Source organism: Pagrus pagrus, assembly GCF_965226575.1.
Source record: "Pagrus pagrus genome assembly, chromosome: 14".
Taxonomy (NCBI): Eukaryota; Metazoa; Chordata; class Actinopteri; order Spariformes; family Sparidae; genus Pagrus; species Pagrus pagrus.
This window is the reverse complement of record NC_140198.1, coordinates 4,613,392-4,620,890: the sequence shown is the minus strand read 5'-3', so window position 1 is coordinate 4,620,890 and position 7,499 is coordinate 4,613,392. Positions and strand designations below refer to the sequence as shown.

The following is a 7,499-nucleotide window of genomic DNA, read 5'->3' as shown; positions in this document are numbered from 1 at the left end:
GTTACATGTCAACTTAGCGGGCAGCCTTGTCCGGCCAGCTGGAAGCTTGTGTAGGTCTGTTTGTGGAAGGAGAGAAATGAGACATAAGAGGTGTGGTCGTCATCATCATCATCATCATCACCACCACCACTGTGCAATTCACAGCGTTCTTGCCTTTCACTGCGGAGGAGCGAAGGTTTTCCAGGGGTCTGACGCTGACGCGGGCGATGATGGGGCTCGCGGGGTAATCATCGGGTAGTCGCGGTGGTGTGTAATGGAGGAGAGCGGCTCGTCTTCATGCGTGTGTCGGCACATACTTGTGTGCATGCTGAGGAGGTTTGCATGTGTGCTTTGGTACATGCATCGGCGTGCATGTGTGTGTGTCCGTCAGAGGCTGGTGAAGAGAAGGCACAATCTGCATGCACTTAGTCCTGGCAAGACAGAGCAGGCGTTTCTAAGCCCCTGGACCGCGCGGCGGTGGAAAACCGATCTGTAAATAACAGACACATGTGTTTGAAACTGAGTCCTGTATTCCAGCCCACGGCCGCAATGAGAGAGAGAACACCACTCTGCACCGACGTCAAATTGTCTCATGCAGTGTTGTGTGACAATCATGCAGTAATAGCACCCAATCGGCTCCTCAAAAGCGGGAAACGTGGGGAAAGGGGCATAGCAAGGGGTCTGCCGTCGGGTGTTTCTGATTATTTGAGATGGGGCCTGCATAATGTCATGTCAAATTATCTGAGGCTGACAGCTACATCTTGTTGGGCCAGTTGGAGAGAGCTGGCTGGCTGGCTGGCTGGCTGGCTGGCTGGCTGGCTGGATTGGATAGTCGACAGGCTGGCTGACCTGTTGGCTCGAGAAGTGTGGCCCGTACAATACAAATGGGGTAAACAAAGCACTTTGAGAGGGAGAGTCCTTGACCTCTGTTGACATCAGACCTCAGCCGGGAGTCGAGGGTTGGTTTTATTTTCTTGTTTGGCGTTGAGTTGACCTCCAGGTGACAGACAGGCCACTTCGCCAGTATTGTGTCCTTCTACTCTCCTTACTGCCCCCGAGGGACCACCACCCGTGAGAGAGGGGTCGATGTAGGGCACCATTTCTCAGGCCTCGTCAGGGTTTTTTTGGACATTCAACTCCAGTTCATTTGTAGTGGGAGATTACCGCCTTCCTTGCGTTTTCTCGCCTCATTTTTCGTTGAAGCGTCTTTTCTGAGGGTTCATGTTGCAAACAGGCTGAACTTCTCATCTTCTGTTTCACATTCCGCTTTCCCTCCAAATTACGTTTTGCGCTGTGGTTCGTTTGTGCATCAGTGAGGTCTAAATGGGGACTTGTGATTTTTAAGGAAGTGTGACACTTCTCGTGTTTTCTGCAGCACTTTGAAGTTTGGATAATGAGTATAAGCTCTGGTTGGAGGTTGGCTCCCTGTCAGTACAAGTGACTCAAAATGCAAATCAAAAACACACTTATTTGGATACAAATAAAGCATTTGTTTTGAATCATTAGCAAACAGCCATGAGCTGGCGTTGGGGAAAAAAAATGATTGAATTAAAACTGAATTGAAGAGACCGATTATTGTTCCACATTAGAAGCTCCTTCTTCTGCCAAATATAGAAATCTGTGGGGACGTATCGTAAAGATGTGACTGCAGATCTTTGCAGTTGTGGACTCGTGATGTCGGTAAATCTACGTCTACAGTTGTGTTATTGTGTTAATGTTGCTTTAAAGTGATGTGACCCAGTTGGCAGACACGTAGTGTTAAAAGGGATCCTCCCTGTATTAAGTGGGGAAGTACAGCCATTATTCACACATGCTGATCAAGGCCAAGAGCCTGAAAACAGTTCGTCTCCAGGGGGAACAAATATGAAACTGTTCCAGTAAAATGCAACCCTCTTTTCTTACGGTCGTGTAGCCCGGCTATAATCAGCAGACAGCAATTTGGACTGTTGACCACAAGCCTCAAATTTGGCCGAGGGATTAAACTGGCATTAAGTAGAGCTGCACTGATCCTGGACTTCTGAGGCTGATACTGGTATTTTTCCGATAAAAATAACTCTGATCGTGACGTCTGATAGTCGTTTTATAACATAACTAAACAATTTTGATGAAGATGCGTCCAATTTGGGCATTAAGTTGCGACCAAGAAACGCACTGAACAGGATGTTTTACAGTTGAAAAATAAACTTGGTGGAACTGTTTTAATCTTTCTGCAATTTATAATTGTGATGTATCAGCCAGCAAACACGCCAATACAGACGTGTCTGTAATAAGTCAAAATTGGCTTATGAATGTAAGAAATGTTTTATGCACTGTGAACCTTCACCGAGCTTTCCACCGGCATGAAGGTGAGCAGAAGTTTCCAACAGTGATCAAATTCTTCTCCATTATTACATTATGTAAGCGTGTAACTGACACAAACACTGAAGTCACATCTCACATGGAGACGGAGGAGGGTATTGTAGTTTTAATACATCATTCGCAGCTGAAAGGCTCAGAGAGTGCAGGTCCGCCACTGCAACGAGCATCTGGTGCCAACGATGTTTGCAAAAATAAAAATAAAATGATTTGTTAGTGTAAAAAAACTGACTTCACACGTATTCTCAGGCCAAGTTGTGTCCTGAAATGCAAAGAGATGAGTTTTTGGTTCCATAACAGAGTCCAGGCTGGAAAGTGGAGTGTTTGAAAGTACACGGTGTTTTGAAACGGGACAATGTGCAGGAACCCTTTAAGTGTTCACACAGAATCCTTTTACCTGTCACTCAATGTTCCTCAGCTGCAGATTAGCCGGAGCTCGGCCCAGAGAGGGAGAGAGAGAGAGAGTGGGGACATGTTTGGACAACACCTGACATGACAGGCTGCTTAACCATCTCCATTAGAGCCAATGAGAACTGAGAAAAAGCAGACCGCCTCGCTCTCCAAATTGGTGCCAGTGGGGTCAAGTTGCAGGAATATGCCAATTACTTAAATTGATCAGGAGACGGTTTCCTTGATAACCAATTTGATCAAGCTGCCGATCGTGTTACACGCGTCGCGCCGCGCGGGGTTCAGCGGACAGGACGTCTCAGAAATTGGTTACAACGCACTAAAACAGCTCAATGCAATTTCTTCCGTGAGAGTAATTCTGTTTCGTCATGTCAGGTGGCGGACGGGGCCGCAGCCACGGCTGTAAACAATGGCGTTCAGTTGATTTAATTAGGCAGGGAGGAAGTATTTAGGGGCTTAATTGAGATTGCAGTGGGAAATTGCTCTGAAATAGGTCTACCTGATTTCCCCCCCCCCCCTCCTCTCTCTTCACTGTGGGCATGACGAGGGATTTCACTCTCCTCTTTGTAGATAATTAGAATAACCGTAATCACTCCCTGGATGGCCTGTGATTGGAGAGAGCCACATGCCAAACTCGAAATATGAAGAGTGTGTACGTTTCTGAGTGTGTGTGTGTGTGTCTGCATGCTGTCGGCTGCTCACGTGGGTGTGGAAGTATGCACATACATGCCTTCGTGAGTGTTTTCTACAGGCACAGAGACGCAGTGTTGTGCTGCCTCTCCGTGCCTCCGATGGCAGCAGCGCTCCTTTTTACTTCATGTGCTCCAGATTCATGTTTTTACCTTTTCGTTCTCAGCTGCAGCTATAAGGCAATAAATCCATTAGCGTAAAAATGCCCCAAATCTTTCTCAAATATTAATATGTTCTCATTTTCTTGGTGGTCTATGATTGTAAACTTCTCCATGGATCAAATATTGACAAAAGAAAGAGTCATAATTGACCTCGTTTGCAGTTCAAGGCTGAGCGGTGCCACCGTATCAGGGTCTAAGTAGTAGATTCATGTTGGCAAAGACAACTGGATTACTTTTCCATTTTCTTTAGAGTAGCAACTACCAGCAACACCGGACAAAATGTGGGTTTATTTGTTAAAAGTCCGGATGATCCAGGCATGAAACTTGGTACACTTGTACAGTTTGGGGCCTTGAACAGTTTCAGAGATGGAGCCATCACAAAAACACCACGTGGCAGCCATGACACAAACAAAGTTCATTTTCTCAAGATCTCAAGAAAATGATCTTGATATCTCGAGAAAACAACACAAGTTGATAGACGTAAATAACAAGTGGAATTTAACTCGTTATCAGGGGAAAAACGGAGGAAATAATATGTTCGACTCATGAGTGTGAAGGGCGTCCGTACTTAGGGCTTTTTCATATTACACTAAAAATTGTTCTTGATATTTTGTCCACTGTGTTTATATCAGTCAGGGTAGACTAGATTAGAAGTCACATGAGGAATTGCATGAAAAAAAAACGTTTCAGATTTGTAAGAGAGGAAATGAACTGTTTTTGATTGACAGCTGATTGTTTCCTCCTCGCCAGGCATTTGGCTTCATGTCCCGGGTGGCTCTGCAGGCAGAGAAGATGAACCATCACCCTGAGTGGTTCAATGTTTATAATAAGGTAAGAACTTTCCATACATTGTGGCCCAAATTACAATTTCAAAAAAAGTGTTTGAGGGGTCACTTACAGTGGTGCATTTGTTTAGTGTCCATTACAGAAATCTGGGCTTCAAATAGTGTCATCATGCCATATTGACAGTGCCACGGTTGGTTTATAACAAATTACAGGCACGTCGAGATCAATCGGCTCTGGATAAAGTCAGATTTTTCCATGTCAAACAATCCTCGCTGGTCCACTCAAAGCCTGAAACACACTCCGTTAGTCGGAGCTACAAAAAAACACAGTAGCTTCTCACTGTAATCCCGTCGTTTTTCTTGTGAAAAGCCCTGCAAATATCTCCACCTCGCCTCCACGAAGCTCCCACCACCTCAAAACTAACACACACTCTCACTTTTCCCTGCTTCAGAAATAAAGTAGCGGTTGATATGACAAACCCAGTCCCTGAAAATCTCTCAGCATTAGGGCTGTAGCCACTGAGTTACTGTGTGGTGGACCGGGCCGCTCTGACAGGAATGCTGCTCCTAATCCACTCTTTATTAAAGTGGCTGTAGAACGGTGCTACAGGTCTCTGGGCCCCCACAGCACTTTCCACCAGACACTGACACGTAAATCCCACTCAGATTCCACAAAATAGATGATGTACGCTGAGCTACTGCTAATATCCTCCTAATATTCACTCATGTTCTGCTCCGTTTTCCCCGGTTCTCAGTATTAAGATGCGAGTTTACAAACATGTGGTTCTGAGCCAGAGCTGCTCTCCAGGGGGAGAGTAACCTCATTGGTTGAGTCAAACCTGAGTGGGTGGAGCCAAAGAAAAAAAAACCACCTCAGAGTTTAAAATACTCCTGAACGCAGCGTCCAATGAATTTACTGGATTGGACTCACATTCCTACAGAAAACAGTACATTACTTTTGTTAAAATAATGGTCATTTTCTATTGTTTTTATAATATTTCTTTTTCATATTTGATTGTCAATTATTCAGTTTTATATGTTTTGCTCCTGACTTGCAGTACTTCCTTTTTAACTTTCTTGTGAAAACCTACTTGGCCGTACGCCTAATTTAGAGTCTGATATCTTCCCAAATTCGAGGTCAGAAGATCGTTGTCAGTCTCGTGTCTGCGCTTTAAAGCACAGCGCTGGAGTCAGCTATCAAACATAAACACTGGGAAACCGGTAGCTTGGTTCTATCCAAAAAATAATGCCAACCGACACCTCTAACGCTCACAAAACAACAATTTGTGGTTTTAGGGGGAGTTGTGTGCTGGAACTACTTTTTGCCAACAACAGCCGGGCGCGGTGCCTGTGTGCAGCTCGACAGTAAAACCTGTGCCTGTCGTCTGAATCTGCCAACTGGAGAAGCTACACAGAAGTGCTCGGTTAATTGGAAAACTGTTGTTTGTCAAGAAATATCTACAACACCGAACTCCCCCTGAGAAAGTTGGCTTTTAAGCCAACAGCAAAAATATACAGTTACCAACATACAGTAACGTCAGCTTCTGCTTCCACAAACGTGTTTAATCAGGAGTCGTGACGTTTTAAAGGAATACTCTAACGAAAAACTGCGTCTTGACGATCAAATACTGAACTCTGCAGTCTTGATAAGTCTGTTTCTCTTCAGAGAAAGCTACAGAGCAGCCTAGAGTGGCCTAGAGTCATGAGAAACGAACAAGAAACCACTATTACAACCAACACGTCCTCGTGGCATGAACTTAAATGTGGCCAGCTCTGGTCTCGACCAAACACCTCCTAGTGCATGGGGGGAACATTACACTTAAACAAAAATCCAAACATGGTTTCTACAATTAGTCAGCATTGACTTTTGGTTTCACACGGGACGTTAACAGCGTTCTCACGAGTGAAAGTCTGGGAATGTTTGTCCAAATCATCCAACCTCCACCATATTCAGACTTTATCGCTCTTCATACTGCATCGCCTGGCTTCGTCCTTTGTTTCAGTCATATTTACTTCCGCCACCAGAGGTCAGCACCTAGCAGTGAACATGAATATGGGTCATAGTAAGCTGCTTGAAGAACAAAACGGCCATTTTCTTGTGAGGACAGGCTGATTTCAACATAATCCACGTCTCCTGTATTGATTCAAATGCTTTTAACCTTCCAACACCAATTAATGAGAGAATTTTAAAAATTTTTAACAGATTTCCTTCTTTGCTGAAACTTGACGATTAGATACCAAGCACAGGTGTTTAACTTAATGACGATAACTGTCCTTTGCTTGACCTGTTGTAGCTTTGTGAATGCAAACAGTGTGTCTGTGTCCCCACAGGTCCAGATTACATTGACTACACATGACTGTGGAGGACTGTCAAAACGGGACATCAAAATGGCGAAGTTTATCGACAAAATCGCACTTTCAATGTAACGTTTTTGTCTTTAATCAGGAGGTCTCTCTCTTTTGATTTCTCTGCGTTCAGTCACAAGAATAATTCCTTTAAAAAATGTCTTCACTATTTCCTGCTGATCCATCCGTCTTGAAGAAAATCTGTGAAAGATATGTTTTTATTTAGTTTGAAGCATATTTTGTACAAATTTCTGTATCAATAAACAATTTTTTTGGTGAATCGGCCTGGTCTCTGTACTCTTGAATCAAAATAAACTTGAAAGTCTTCGCAGTGAACTTGCTCTGTGGTTTAGATTTAGGATTCTCTCTCTAACTGATTCAGGCAGATTTCATTTCATCGTGTGTGTCACTGTGTGGGTTTTCTAGTTTTTCAGCGGTGTTTGTTTTCACACATGGATTTAGAACAGGGTGTAATTGCTCTGCAGCACTCTGTCCGGTACTTGCCAGCGATCCAGAAGACACTTTTCCCCCCCTTCGGTCCTCCACCACGCCACATGTTCTCCTGTTGGCCCTGAACATTGGAGCAAAATGAGGAAAGGGTCAACGTCGGTAGGAAGGGGATTTATTTGATTTACGGTCTGGTAAGGGATGAGTCAGATAGGGCTGCTGTGTTTTCCTGACTGCATGAGAAGATCAGCAAAGAGAAAAGAGTTCAGTAAAAGCCAAACCAGTAGGACTGTGTCTGTGCTGCCAGGCTGGGCTGCAGCATGCCTCT

The 7,499-nt window shown here is 44.4% G+C and overlaps 1 long non-coding RNA gene across 1 annotated transcript; it reads left to right on the top strand.

Moving 5' to 3' along the window:
- The first annotated feature begins 4,324 nt into the window (after nt 1-4,324).
- Nucleotides 4,325-7,004, top strand: LOC311269417. The gene is made up of 2 exons (XR_014624088.1): nt 4,325-4,424; nt 6,710-7,004. It is a non-coding gene; the product is annotated as an uncharacterized lncRNA (long non-coding RNA).
- Nucleotides 7,005-7,499: the final 495 nt, after the last annotated feature.